This window comes from Somniosus microcephalus, chromosome 11 (assembly GCF_052327205.1).
Source record: "Somniosus microcephalus isolate GS21.2 chromosome 11, FLI_Smic_1.0, whole genome shotgun sequence".
Classification (NCBI taxonomy): domain Eukaryota; kingdom Metazoa; phylum Chordata; class Chondrichthyes; order Squaliformes; family Somniosidae; genus Somniosus; species Somniosus microcephalus.
In genome coordinates this window covers 167,404,359-167,420,378 of record NC_140997.1, presented here as the reverse complement: position 1 = coordinate 167,420,378, position 16,020 = coordinate 167,404,359, and the positions used below count along the sequence as shown (strand labels likewise).

The 16,020-nt window shown below is 43.2% G+C and overlaps 1 long non-coding RNA gene across 1 annotated transcript in view; it reads right to left on the bottom strand.

The window, feature by feature from the left end:
- Window positions 1-206: 206 nt before the first annotated feature.
- LOC147110975 (uncharacterized) overlaps window positions 207-16,020 on the bottom strand; it is an 850,625-nt gene continuing 834,811 nt past the window's right edge. The window contains exon 3 of the long non-coding RNA XR_015080110.1: window positions 207-1,097. This is a non-coding gene — a long non-coding RNA (uncharacterized LOC147110975). The remainder of the gene's footprint in view (window positions 1,098-16,020) is intronic.

The window sequence follows — 16,020 nt, the reverse complement described above, 5'->3', positions numbered from 1 at the left end:
GACATAAGTAGGAGTTCTTCCTACAGTTTTTATCAGAGCTCTATATTTCATTTACCTGCAGGCTAAAAAGTTGCATGGTGGCCAGCAAGTAATGGTAAATGTTTTTATGTGCCCAAAATACAGTAACAGTGTGATAAGAGGAAAGAAGGCATGCCATGGAGATCAATAGGCACCTAAGGCACACTGGCCAGATATTAAGTCACCAATCATATCTGTTTCTCTTGGAACAACTACCTGCCAATGACCAAGGACAACTGCTTCCACAGGATCCATAGGGAGCCAACTGCCATTTCCTGCAGGAAGACCTGCAGCCAACCTCTATAATTATTCACAGCTCCCAGTGCAGATTTAGCCTGGTGTAGCAAGATAATGGGGGAAGACAACGAAAAAAAGGTGCTGTAGGTGGAATTTAAAAGGATGTGGCAATTTAAAGGTATGTTGTCACATAGGCTCAAAAGGCATTTCAACCTGTTGGGAGCCTTTACCAAAGTGAAAGGGTGAGAGGGGAAAGATATTAGACAAAAAAAAGTGAAAGGACACAAAATGTGCAGCCACAATATGGAGTCTGGGGGCAAGTAATGCAACTGCACAGCACCTGACAGCCAGTTTCATGTTTTAACAGAAATGAAATTCGGGTAATTATGCCCAAGCAGTAAGTTGACAATCTATCCCATTGTCTTCTGAATGGCCTGCTTCCTTCCCTAACCATCTATTGCAAATGCAGGAGCATTTGGGTTGCTGCTCTCCAAGAGGTCAAAATGGCATCTGAGCCGTGCTGGAATAAATGCTCCTTCTGTTGAGACACAACTATATCAACTACAATACTTAAATATGCTGTTGTAGGCATTTTTACTGCAATTATTTTTTAAACGGATCCTATCTGTTGGTGGCAAGCTATTTCTATCAGGACATGAAAAATATTTCTTCCGTTCTAAAATGCACAATTACTGGCAAGTTTCATAATTGCAATCTTCCCGCAATAATTATATTTGCAAAGGCAGTACTTACCCCTGCACCCTCTGTTTACAATGTAGGTGAGAAGTTGCATATGGAAGGGTGAGGTAGTTCCGTATTAGTATGGTACTCTGCGCACTTCACTATAATGAGAGAGAACAAAGACAAATATTACAAAAAATATTAGAAATGTTCTCTTGCTGAGAAATGCAGATCACAGTCTGTTGTTTCTTGAATAGCATTTTTTAAGTTATTTGAGAATGCAGTTTGATGATCATTTCCAGGAATGAAGTCTCCATAATCAGCGGTGATAGCACTTCCTCCTATGAAGCCACAAGTTAGTTTAAATAATTTTTCATTTGATCTTTTTTCCCCTTTGTTCAGTCACTAGAGGGCTCTGTGACAGTAAGCAGGGACTGAACGATTCCACTAATCAGAAAATGCCTCAGAACTCAAAATGCAACTGATGGTCAGGTGGTGTTACAAGGGCTTGCATTTTTTTGAATAGCAATAACTGATCGAATTGGTGGCTGCGAATTCCCAAAACAATATTACAGATTAAAAATTAAAATGGTCTATATACCTTTATATAGTCATTCCCCTTCAAAAGGGGCACCCAGAATTCCTCGGCAATTCCATTTTGAACCTTGATGAATTAAAAGTTTGTGTATTCGGAAAAAAAGGTGCTCACTATTAATCTACAATGGGACTGGCAGATCTGTGAATCACAGCTGTCATGGTAACAGCCTCACCGCACACTTGCTGATTAATGGCATCATCACTGAAATAGTAATTTTCAATTTCAAATGGAAAATATTTGAACCACATTTTTGCAGGAAGAAGGGGGAAGGTTACATAATTTGGGGAATATTGTTAGTTTTTTTTACATTACACTTACAAGGAAGGGCTAATTTAGGTTTGAACTCATTTGAAATAGATATCTAGTACACACCAGAACAACCTTTAACATTGACATTTAATGCTTCAAGAAACCTTCATAAATAAATACCAAATTGCAGAAGATTGTATGCAAATCTATTAGTAAAATAATCAACCATATATTTAAATTTGTTGTTATAAAAACTTACCACAACATTAAAGTTAAATGTTTAACGCTGTCTGTGATGAAGAATTCATGAGTTAATGGTTATCAGATATTGCCAGGATTAATCTAGATTATTGGTCTGGATGACTAAAGGTTCATTTCCCATCCTCCATGGATCATCCATAGGAATAGACAGAATTGATTCAGATCTTCTCCTCACATCATGGGTTTGATGAACACGAGAACTAAGGAAATTAGTGATACTGGCCCATTTCTCAGACTTTTCAGTTAGACCCTATAAGATTTTGTCTTCCTGTGGGCTACAAGACCACCCTCAATAGACACCAACTTGGATTATTCTGATTACAAAATGCACTTTAACACATGATTCTATATTGAGACCATGATACAAATTTCCCTTAGCATATAGACTAAAAACAGCTCCAAGCTTTATAAGAACATATGACGTAGGAGCAGGAGCAGATCATTTGGCCCCTCGAGCCTGCTCTGCCATTCAATAAGATCATGGCTGATCTGATCTTGGCCTCAACTCCACTTCCCTGCCTGCACTCCACTTCCCTGCCTGCCCCCCATAACAATTGACTTCCTTATCGTTCAAAAATCTGTCTATCTCCACCTTAAATATATTCAATGGCTCAGCCTCTACAGCTCTCTGGGGAAGAGAATTCCAAAGATTCACGACCCTCTGAGAGAAAAAAATCCTCCTCATTTCTGATTTAAAAGGGTGCCCCCTTATTCTGAAATTATGCCCCCTAGTTCTAGATTCCCCCACGAGGGGAAACATCCTCTCTGCATCTACCCTGTCAAGCCCCTTCAGAATCTTATATGTTTCAAGAAGATCCCCTCTCATTCTTCTAAACTCCAGTGAGTATAGGCCCAACCTGCTCAACCTTTCTTCATAAGACAACCCCTTCATCTCTGGAATCAACCTCGTGAACCTTCTCTCAACTGCCTCCAATGCAAGTATACCCTTCCTTAAATAAGGAGACCAGAACTGTATGCAGTACTCCAGGTGTGGTCTCACCAATGCCCTGTACAGTTGTAACAGGACTTCCCTACTTTTATACTCCATTCCCTTTGCAATAAAGGCCAACACTCCATTTGCCTTCTCAATTACTTGCTGTACCTGCATGCTAACTTTTTGTGATTCATGTACGAGGACCCCCAGATCCCTCTGTACCTCAGCATTTTGTAATCTCTCCCCATTTAAATAATAATTTGCTTTTTTATTTTTCCTACCAAAGTGAATAACCTCACAATTTCCCACATTAAATTCCAGCTGCCAGATTTTTGCCCACTCACTTAGCCTATCTATATCCCTTTGGAGATTCTTTGCGTCCTCCACACAATTTGCTATCCCACCTATCTTTGTATCATCATTCATAAAATAAAGTGTGCTATTATTAACTGTTTAATGTTATCATTAAAACTTTTAATTTCAGGATAGTAGACATCACTGTTTGGATTTGGGCTACTGAATTTCACTTGTTTCTAGAATTGCCAATTGGTAAAGTGAGTTATTTAAGTTGCTCGAAAGCCCAAGGTGCTTGTAAAGCAGGTGGGGAGACTTGAATGTTGCTCTGGTGATAGGAACATAGGAACAGGAGTAGGCCATGCAGCCCCTCGAGCCTGTTGCACCATTCAATGAGATCATGGCTGATCTGTATCTTAACTGTATTCCCCTGCCTTGGTTTCATAACCCTTAATACCCTTGCCGAACAAAGATGTATCAATTTCGGTTAGCTCATCTCTTTTTCATTAGTTTTTGATCCTGACAGTCAGTGTTTCCCCAAGCGCTGTCTGTGTTGTCAGCATTTTCTGGCAAAATTAAATGCTTCCAAAAGCTTTCTGCCCTTCTTACGATGTTGCCCTTCAAGTCCCACAATGCACTTCTGTGGCTGCATAAACATGTGGGTCCTGTGCTGGCGTGTCATCGCCACTTGGTGGCAGATTGATAAGAAATTGATATATTCTTAATTGTCTGCGGGGTTATATTTTTAATCTCTTCTGCCCTTACAGCAATCTACCAAAATAAGATGTTATACAAAAGAAAGTGTCAATTATTTTAATTTCAATCAATATATAAACCTGTTTCTAGAATGGTTTCTCTTGTGTGCAACTTAATCCACTTAGACTGGATTATGAGAGTCCTTCTTATTTTGATCAGTGGATTTAAATATTGGATGTGGTTTTTGATTCCATAATTTCCTTATTTTAGAGTTGTCTTATGAAATGTTCTGGCATGTGCTCTGAACTTCTTTACGGATAATAATGGCAACGATTCCTACATACCAAAATGATAAATAAACACATTTTAAAGAAAACACTTTAAAGAAAGCAAACCTTCCCTGCTACACACTGATAGAATTAGAATGAATAATGACTAATAAATATATATTTTTGTGTCAGTGTACTGTATACAACTTTGTAATGTCATGGATTAGAGGGTTGCTAATGTTACCCCACTATTCAAAAAAGGTGGTAGAGAGAAAACGGGGAATTATAGACCGGTAAGCCTGACATCGGTAGTGGGGAAAATGCTAGACTCCATTATAAAGGATGCAATAGCAGAGCACTTGGAAAACAGTGACAGGATCAGACAAAGTCAACATGGATTTACAAAAGGTAAATTGTGCTTGACCAATCTACTGGAATTTTTTGAGGATGTAACTGGTAAAATAGATAAGGGAGAACCAGTGGATGTGGTCATAGAGTCATAGAGTCATAGGCCTAGAAATTGAGTAGCCTTAGCGCCGCATTTGAGGCGCTAGAGGGCCTAGCGCCGGAGTTATGGCCAGTTGGGAAATTGAGTGGGGCCCTTCCGTCGGCGTTAAGCCGGTAGCGCTGCGCCGGCACCGATGACGTCATCGGTGTGCGCAGCGTCCCGGTTGCCATGCCGACGGGCCCCAGCGCCGAAATTCAGTTGCGGCCGCCTCGCCCGTGGCAGCCGCAACTAAGACTCTGGCAACCGAGTCTTCCCCGAGTTAGCGCAGGCGCATTAAGGTCGCGCGGCGGCCGGCCGCTTTCCCGTCGGCTGCCTGCCCGCACCTCCCTCCCCGGACTCCTCCACCCCCCCCCCGCGGAACAGATGCGTCTGGCCTGCAAGCCCGGCACTTGTCCGAGGTGCCGGGCTCATTTTTTCAATATTTGAACGGACAGCGGGCGGGTGCAGGCAGCTCCTCCTTAACTGAAGGAGGAGGCCTGCACTTCCCCAGCCTGCCGCACCGCATCGGGTGCCGCAGCCCCGGATTAGCGCCGCAATTTGGCACTCAGCGCCCATTGGGAGGCGCTCACGCCCGCCAGTAGCGCCGGCAGCCATCTGGGCGCGGCGCTACTGAATTTTTGGCGCGCGCAAGGGAATTAGCGCCGGCGCTAAATTTCCGGCGCTAAAGCCCTGGCGCGGCGTCAACTCAATTTCTAGGCCATTGAGTTATACAGCACGGATAGAGGCCCTTCGGCCCATCGTGTCCGCGCCGGCCATCAAGCCCTGTCTAATCTAATCCCATATTCCAGCATTTGGTCCGTAGCCTTGTATGCTGTGGCATTTCAAGTGCTCATCCAAATGCTTCTTAAATGTTGTGAGGGTTCCTGCCTCCACAACCCTTTCAGGCAGTGAGTTCCAGACTCCAACCACCCTCTGGGTGAAAAAGTTCTTTCTCAAATCCCCTCTAAACCTCCCGCCCTTTACCTTGAATCTATGCCCCCTAGTTATTGACCCCTCTACTAAGGGAAAAAGCTCCTCAGCATCCATCCTATCTATGCCCCTCATAATTTTGTACACCTCAATCATGTCCCCCCTCAGCCTCCTCTGCTCCAAGGAAAACAAACCCAATCTGCCCAGTCTCTCTTCATAGCTGAAGCGCTCCAGCCCTGGTAGCATCCTGGTGAACCTCCTCTGCACCCTCTCCAACGCGATCACATCCTTCCTGTAGTGTGGCGACCAGAACTGCACACAGTATTCCAGCTGTGGCCTAACCAGTGTTTTATACAGCTCCATCATAACCTCCTTGCTCTTATATTCAATGCCTCGGCTAATGAAGGCAAGTATCCCATATGCCTTTTTTACCACCTTATCCACCTGTTCCACCGCCTTCAGGGATCTGTGTACTTGCACACCCAGATCCCTCTGACCCTCCGTCTTGCCTAGGGTCTTACCATTCATTGTGTATTCCCTTGCCTTGTTAGTCCCCCCAAAGTGCATCACCTCACACTTTTCCGGGTTAAATTCCATTTGCCACTGTTCCGCCCATCTGACCAACCCATCTATATCGTCCTGCAGACTGAGGCTACCCTCCTCGCTATTTACCACCCTACCAATTTTTGTATCATCCATGAACTTACTGATCATACCTTTTACATTCATATCCAAGTCATTAATGTAGACCACAAACAGCAAGGGACCCAGCACCGATCCCTGTGGTACCCCACTGGCCACAGGCTTCCAGTCACAAAAACAACCTTCGACCATCACCCTCTGCCTTCTGCCACTAAGCCAGTTTTGTATCCAATGTGCCAAGGCACCCTGGATTCCATGGGCTCTTACCTTCTTGACCAGTCTCCTGTGCGGGACTTTATCGAAGGCCTTACTGAAATCCATGTATGCCACATCCACTGCGTTACCCTCATCCACACACCTAGTCACCCCCTCAAAAAATTCAATCAAATTAGTCAGACATGATCTTCCCTTGACAAAGCCATGTTGACTATCCCTGATTAATCCTTACCTCTCCAAGTGGAGACAAATTTTGTCCCTCAGAATTTTTTCCAATAATTTTCCTACCACTGATGTTAGGCTCACTGGCCTGTGGTTCCCCGGTTTTTCCCTACTTCCCTTCTTGAATAATGGTACTACCTTAGCGGTTCTCCAGTCCTCTGGCACATCCCCTGTGGCCAGAGAGGTCCTGAATATATGTGTTAGAGCCCCCGCAATCTCTTCCTTTGCCTCACACAGCAGCCTGGGATACATTTCATCCGGGCCTGGGGATTTATCCATTTTTAGGCCAGCTAAAACCGCCAATACCTCCTCCCTCTCGATGTTAATATGTTCGAGCATATCACAGTCCCCCCGCCCTATTTCTATGTCTACATCGTCCTTCTCCATGGTGAAAACAGATGCAAAAAATTCATTTAGAACCCCTCCTACATCTTCCGGCTCCACACACAGATTGCCACTTTTGTCCCTAATGGGCCCTATTTTTTCCCTAGTTATCCTCTTACCCTTAATATACTTATAAAACATCTTAGGATTTTCCTTTATTTTGCTCGCCAGTGTTATTTCATGGCCCCTCCTTGATCTCCTAATTTCTTTTTTAAGTATCCCCCTGCACTTTTTGTACTCCTCTAGGGCTACCTCCGTCTTTAGCCTTTTGTATCTGCCAAAAGCCCTCCTTTTTTTCCTAATCCATTCTCGTATATCCCCTGACATCCAAGGTTCCCTGTGGTTTTTGGAACCACCCTTGACCTTTACGGGAACATGTTGCCATTGTATGATCTCAATCTCCCTTCTGAAAGCCTCCCATTGCTCCGATGCAGATTTTCCTACAAGTAGCTGATCCCAGTCCATTTTGGCCAGATCCTGCCTTATCCTATTAAAATCGGCCTTCCCCCAATTTAGAACCTTTATTTCCGGCCCATCCATGTCCTTTTCCATGACCACCTTAAATCTTACCATATTATGGTCACTGTCACCAAAGTGCTCACCTACTAGCACTTTTTCCACTTGGCCAGCCACATTCCCTAGAATTAGGTCCAGTACCGTCCCCTCTCTTGTAGGACTTTCTACATGCTGGCTCAAAAAGTTCTCCTGGATGCACTTTAAGAATTCTACACCCTCTGAGCCTTTCACACTCTGACTATCCCAGTTAATATTGGGGAAGTTGAAATCCCCCATTATTATTACCCTATTATTTGCACATTTCTCTGAGATTTGCCTACATATCTGTTCCTCTATCTCCCCCTGACTGTTTGGAGGCCTATAGTACACTCCCAGCAAAGTGCTTGCCCCCTTTTTGTTTTTAAGCTCCACCCATATGGCCTCATTAGAGGAACCTGCTAATATATCATCCCTCCTTACTGCAGTAATTGACTCCTTAATTAATATTGCGACACCCCCTCCTCTTATACCTCCCCCTCTGTCTCGCCTGAAGATTCTGTACCCCGGAATATTGAGCTGCCAGTCTTGCCCCTCCCTCAACCATGTCTCCGTGATAGCAACAATATCATACTCCCATGTGTTTACCAACACCTTCAGTTCATCCACCTTATTTGCAAGACTCCTTGCATTAAAATAGATGCCATCCAGCCTTGCCCTTATATGTTTGCCCTGTCTACCAAGCTGACTTGTTTTTTTCTCTATAATTGGCAGCACATCACCCCCTATTTCAGCTCCCCTCTGTATCCCATCCCCCTGCCAAGTTAGTTTAAACCCCCCCAACAGTGCTAGCAAACCTCCCCGCAAGGATATTTGTCCCGTATTTGGATTTTCAGAAGGCTTTCGATAAGGTCCCGCATAAGAGATTAGCATGTAAAGTTAAGGCACATGGGATTGGGGGCAAGGTATTAACTTGGATAGAGAACTGGTTGGCAGACAGAAAGCAAAGAGTTGGAATAAACAGGTCTTTCTCCGAGTGGCAGGCAGTGACTAGTGGGGTACCGCAGGGATCGGTCCTAGGACCCCAGCTGTTCACAATATATATTAATGATCTAGACGAGGGAACTAGATGTAATATCTCCAAGTTTGCAGATGACACAAAGCTGGGTGGGCGTGTGTGCTGTGAGGAGGATGCCGAGAAACTCCAGTATGATTTGGACAGGTTGGGTGATTGGGCAGAAGCATGGCAGATGCAATATAATGTGGATAAATGCAAGGTTATCCACTTTGGTGTCAAAAACAGGAAGGCAGATTATTATCTGAATGGCAACAGATTGGGAGAAGTGGAAGTGCAACGAGACCTGGGTGTCCTTGTGCACCAGTCGCTGAAGGTAAGCATGCAAGTGCAGCAGGCGGTTAAGAAGGCAAATGGTATGTTGGCCTTTATAGCGAGAGGGTTCGAGTACAGAAACAAGGATGTCTTGCTGCAGTTGTACAGGGCCTTGGTGAGACCACACCTCGAGTATTGTGTGCAGTTTTGTTCGCCTAATCTAAGGAAGAATGTTCTTGCCATGGAGGGAGTGCAGCAAAGATTCACCAGGCTGATACCTGGGATGGCAGGAATGACGTATGAGGAGAGATTGGGACGATTGGGCTTATACTCACTGGAGTTTAGAAGAATGAGAGGGGATCTCATTGAAACTTATAAAATACTAACAGGACTAGACAGACTAGATGCAGGAAGGATGTTCCCGATGGCCGGGGAGCCCAGAACCAGGGTCACAGTCTAAGGATAAGGGATAAACCATTTAGGACAGAGATGAGGAGGAATTTTTTCACCCAGAGAGTGGTGAACCTGTGGAATTCTCTACCGCAGAAGGCAGTAGAGGCCAATTCATTAAATATATTCAAGAAGGAGTTAGATATATTTCTTAAGGTTAAAGAGATCAAGGGATATGGAGAGAAGGCAGGGACAGGGTACTGAATTTGGATGATCAGCCATGATCGCATTGAATGGCAGAGCAGGCTCGAGGGGCTGAATGGCCTACTCCTGCTCCTATCTTCAATGTTTCTATGTCTAATAGAGGTTGGACTGTCACACTTGGGGGGTGGGGGGTTGGAAAAGATTGATTGCTGTTGTCTTCCAATGATTGCAGAAATCAAATATTTATTTTAATTTGGAATGGACCTATATACCTTGTGCTCTTTTACCCCCTGCTTTTGATTAATTTATAGTCTTATTAAAAAAGTGTCAGATGAATCAGCAGTTGCATGCTTGCCTGGAGTCAGAAGGTTTTGAGTTCAATCCCCACTGCAGGACTGAGCACATACTCTAGGATGATACATCAGTGCAATAATGAGGGACTGCTGCAGATCAGAGGTGCTGTCTTTCTGATGAGACATGAAACCATTGTGCAATCTGCCTGTTCAGGTGGATGTAAAAGAACCCCATGGCACCGTTTGAAGAGAAGGGAGTTCCCCAAAATCTTACGGAACGTTGATCCCACAACCAAATCAGATTAACTGGCCATTTATGTCACTGCTGTTTGTAAGAACTTATTATGCACAATGTGGCACTTCTGAGACATCGTAAGGATGTGAAAGGCACCTGTAGAAACGCAAGTTCTTTCTTTTTCATTTGTGAGAGTCTGTTTCAATTTAAGTGATTGACCTGGAATATGAGGAGAAATGTCAATATGTTAGTTGAAGTCAACTGCCAGCCTGAATTAGAACATGGAAAAGAATGAGGGTGGATAGTTCCAGCTGAAGGGCTAGCACAGCACAGACATGGTGGGCCATTTGGCCTCTTTCAGTGCTTTAATTTCTATGAGTCTTTGACCTCTGTGCCTAGTGAGGGGCCACATTAAATTTGGTTACAAAATCTAAAGATACTGCAAAGTTACGGCAAAAAGTTTGCTGAACAGAAACTGATAGCATTATTCTGAATACCATTCTTGAACCTTCTGATCACAATTCTTCTCGTAGTTACTTTAAAACTGAATCTATTACAATATGCTTCAAGAAATGTTGAGGTTTCCGTGAGTAAAAACACTTCCTGCTGTGGTATTAAGCCATCCGGACCACGAACCTGCTGTATTCTACTCGGGCTTAAAAAGTTCTCAAATTGTCCTGTGGGCTTCCGGGGCACTTTAAACGTTTACAGCAGAGACATCTTAATGCTGTGAGAGAAAAGCATTCCTGCCCATGCGCTCAAAACATTCAACGTTTACTGGCCTGGCGGAGCTCTTTCCAGGCAGACAGTGTGTGATGTGTTCTTGACGGTGTAATACTGGTGTTGCCGCCAATGCTTCACAATCGACAGCAACCAGTCTCAGATGGGTAGGCCAGAACAACTGAAGCTTTACTGATTTTTTGTTTGCGGAGGGGTGAACAGTTGTCAGTTTGACATGCTCAAATGCTTTAATAATTACGATGCTGAATACATCTGCTTGATGCAGAAAACAACAGAGGCATCAACACAGCAAAAATATGTTAACTCAGGTCTTCCCGTATCGCTGAGTTTGCTGACGAATGCCCTAAGTTAGACCATATGAGCCCGATCCTCCAGTGGCAAATCACCGCCAAATTTTACTGGAAAACTGAATTGGATATACCACAGCAAGGATAGTGGCCAATCGGAAACATGCAGCCAATAAAGGGATTTTGTTTTGTGGAAGAGAACCAATAACGGTCATCATCATTTTTCTTCATGAAGATTTGATTGAAGCAGAACCAAATCTACAGGTTTACATTGAAGTTGAACTATTTGATCTGCGGGTAAATTTTTGTTAAAATGAGATGCTTTGGCTTGTCATTTTCGTTAAGCTGCTTCAATTTTTACAATTATAGAAAAAACATAAAAGTCGGAATGTAGATGCTTTCTAATTTGCATTTCATTTGGTTTTATTTTCATTGAGTAATTGCACATTTCCTTTAAGCTTTAAGGTCTACTGAAAATGAATAGCAAGCTTACACAGAATCGCCACTAAATGAAATTCTTTTGCAGCTAGCTTTGATTTGAACTCTAAAAGGGTTCATAAACCTACACTAGTTGATGGAACTTACTCTCTGGTGTTTTATGGCCGTTTATTTTTACTCAGAACAACACTAGCTCATTGCTTGAGCTTCAGGTATTTTGCTGACACATCTTTCTTTGCTGTGTCTTTAGCTCAGGGATCATTGTTATTTGTACTCTGAAAGGAAACAAATTCTTTAGGAGCTCAATCTTCCATTCAGTGTACTGTTAAAGTAACTTAAAGCAAAAGTCTGATTTAGTGAATGCATTATATAAAGTCAACATTACACAGTTGCCAAGCCACCAGCATCATTATTTTAAGTCTAAGTGGCAGCAGGGTGAAAACTGACTTAAATGCAGGAAAACGAGGGGCGGAGCTATGATTATACCTTCCAACTGTTTTCAGTGAGGGAAACGGTAGAGTGGCGCAAAAGTCTCAGGAAAATATGGAATGGCATAATTAATGGTAAAAGTCACTTACTCCATAATTTTCTCTTTCTTTTCCGCCAGTCAAGGGTCCCTACATCATAGGTGCAAGTCCCCAGAAAAATCTGGGCTGTTATCTCTCATTCTTAAATACTGAAGATTATTTTGTTGGCTTTTCAGTTATTAATAAAGCTATTAATTGTCAATATGATAACTGCTAAGAAACTGTCCAAATCTTAGCATACAGTTTGACTGTAAGCTCAGCTTTCTCCCCGACATCCATTTCTTTCACCTCCAACACATCATCCGCCTCCACATCCTACAAATTATAACTGACCCAAAAAGCGGCACTCACTTCCTCACCTGCAGCCTGTCCTCATCAAACTCCGTTGGCTTCCCATCCCCAAAGGGGTTGACTTCACAAACATTAAATTCAACTTCAAATGCCTGCATATGCGCACCACACCCTAACTCAATGATTTCCTCCAGGCATATATATACCTGTACACCCTCTGCTCTTTTGACATCAGACTACTCGTTGGCCTCCACCCACCAGCCACTATGGCCCCAGTCTCTGGAGCTCCCTCTCCCACCACATCCTTTTAAAAACCTATTTAAAGTCCTTGGGGGAAAAATTCAGTATCGCCCCATTTGGGGCGCAATTATCGGCCGGGCGCAAAGATTAGCGCCTGTCGCTAATTATCACCTCCGACTGCAAACTTCGCTTTTATCGCCCCTGGAGGTGATTGGAGCGCTAAATCAGGTGCTTCACAACTGTCTTAAGGCGCAAAAGCCGAGGAGCGAGGCGCTACCTCAGAGCGCTGACGAAGCTCATGTGATGTCAGTCAGCAATGGAACACAGACACAATGGCACCGGCCAGTTCTTAAAGGGGAGGGTTGATCTTACTCTCCATCCACATCCTGCTCATTGCAGCCTTGAATCTCAGCCTGGAGAGACCTGTACATCAAATCTGCTGGAAAGAACAATGGAGAGGCCCAGGGAAAGAGCTCAGAGTGCAGCCCCCACAGTCTCTTCTAAATCAATACAAGGAAAGGCAAATCAAAATGAATCTGCAAAGTGCTGCTCAGTACCCAAAACTCCTTCACACAGCGTTGAATCTCACCAGAAGTCTCTCTCTCTCTCTCAGAATGCGTGGTGCAAAAATGTCACCAACAAAAGGCAGGAAGCAGTCGCCTTTGAATAGCGCTCCCCCAGTCCCTTCCAGACTGCAAAACGCTCCCCTCAACCTGTCGTTGCTAGCGGTAGGCGGTAAGGCAGGGGGCGCCACTCAATATCCGGTCTGGGGTGCTACAGGGGCGTTGCACACTCGACTGACGTCACAATCTGTCGGCGCAGGAGACCGTGGCAGTAGTGTTTAGCGCCGCCGTAAAATGTCTAGTTAATTTTGTGAGCGGCGCAAACATCGCCGCGCACGGGCGCTAGTTGCTTTGCACCCCATTAGTGCCCTCTTAAGGCACTACAGGGAGATGCAAACCAACTGAATTTTTCCCCCAAGTCTCTTCAACCATGCTTTCATTTTCCTCAACTCCTCATGTTCCATTTCTTTTTCCTGCTCAGTGTCCATGACTCATCTTGCGAAGTGCACTATGATGTCTCTTTGTACACAAGGAGGCCTATAGAAATTTAGACTGATTTATTTTTTTTAAGTTGCTGACAAGAGTATAAAAATGATAAATGTTTTAACAAGTGTTTTGTTGAGAAAAATGAAATTATGCATATTTTCCTGTTTAATGGAACCTTCACAAGATCAATTTTTCTGAGAAAGTAGATTTTAGTGATATTTAATGTTAATTAATCTAGTATTCTCAGATCAAAAAGCTGCTTCTTTATGTAACTCTTCAAAGAGACTGACATAGCTCATCAACCCAAAAGTGCCTCATTACATCTACATCAAAAATCTTCATATCCTGCCTGTTCTGTTTCACTAACTTTAATGTCCCAATTTTAAACAAATTACAATCTGTTATTGTGTTTTTTTACCCACAAATTCTTTCTCCTCCTGGAGGCATTCTTGCAGTGTTGAATTCTTGCTGGGTATTCAATTGGGGAGATCACTGCCCAGCCCAAAACTCTTCTCAACAAACATCCACACACACACACATTCCCAACTGTTGTCAATGCAGAGTCATACGTAGCAGGAATACTGCCTATTTTTATCTCCCTAAAATGGAGGCTCTCGGGCCAATTGCTGCAATCCTTTTGCCCCAGCAAGAACTGTTAATTTAGCACAGACTCGGAATTAAACCTGTGACTTCCTGGTTTATACAGTTCACTTAATGACTGAATCAACTTGCTAAACGATTGCCTGTTGATGAGCTCCTAATTGAACACCAACACCTACATTTCATCCTCTACCAGGCTTCTTCATTTTCTATCCTACATCTGTAGACAAGTCATTTTCCTTTGTAATATAAAGCTTTATATAACTTTGGAAACACTGCACATCTCCTCACCATTTTTACTTTAACAATGCAATGTTGGTACAAAAACCAATGTGATGCAGATAATTGTAAATCATCTTACAATGACTATGAAAGGCAAGTAATTTCACTATGAGAATTGGGAATTGATGGCAAGAAAGGGCCCAATTTTCCGAAACTCACACTGTTCCGTGCAACATAACAAACCTTTTTGAAATTAAAAGAGCTTCTGTTCTCAATCAAATTGTGGCTGGGCGGTGGAATTTAAAATAAAATTCAGTCTGTTTGGTATGAAAATATAAAAGATATTGCATCAATGAGAGACTGATGGTCTTTTCAAATGCAATGGGTGACTTAATTTAATACTGCTATAGAAAGAAGTGAGCTGTCTACTCTTCTGAGTGAAAGAATGTCAATAATACAACTTCATCTGCACGTGGGTCAATATATATTTATTTTGTGGTCAATACTTTGCACAAGTTGAAGAATACTTTTTATTTCATTGTAGTGACATATGTCAGCGATAGTGGATAAAAATTATTGATTATGAAATAACTGTCAATAAAAGGGTGAAAAGGACATAACATTTATAGCCATTGATATGATGGTCTCTGAAATGTTGACATAGCCAGCATTGCATGAAGCTATAAGATAATTCATTCTTTTCCTTGAAAAAACAACTTCACATTACCAGCAGCAGACTATGGGGAAGAAATTGGTCCCCATCGCACCAGCTTTTTGGGTGTGAAATGGATACGGGGTGGGGAGGGGGGGCAATTTCCATGTGCAATTTCCCAAACCCAATCTCCCTGGAAGTGAGCCAGATGCCAATTTGGCAGGAGACTTCTGAGTGCCCAAGGTGCCTGCTTACAATGGGCATTAGACTCCCTGAATATGCCAATCACTCTGCTGGTATACAGAGATGAGGCCCAATTTGGAGAAACTTGGGCCTCCACCTTCTGGTGTTCATTTTCAGCAAGTCTCTGATTTCACGCCAGTTCCTGGCTATAACCTAATTTTCCTCCTAGATTTCTCAATGATGAACTTTTTTTTATGAAGTTCAGGATGTAGAAAGTATATACAGATCCTTAATTTTAATATTTCTTGAAATGCTTTGCCAGGCAAAAAGGTTTTACAAAGTGAAATAAAGTTGGTGAATGTAACAAGCAGTCTTTCACTGATAAGGCGGGAAGCATGGTTGTGACTGCAGGGGGTAGTGATAGTCAACAGAGAGAAAGAAACCCCCTGAGTATTGTAGACATGGTGGGGTCGATTTTAACTCAGCTGTGAGGTGGGCTTTGAGGCGTGTGGGGGGTTAAAATTGCAAAAACTGGGGGTCGGGACCCCCCCGCCTGGTTCCCGACCCCGAGCCATTTTAACCCAGGCGTGTCTGATGGTCCCGAATCAGTCCCGCCTCCAACAGGGGGGACTGGTCTCTGAGGCCCTTAATCAGCAATAATTGGCCTTTATAATCCCATTTTAACAGGCCCTTGCATTTTTAAGCCTTTTCCCACGTAAAAGACGGGC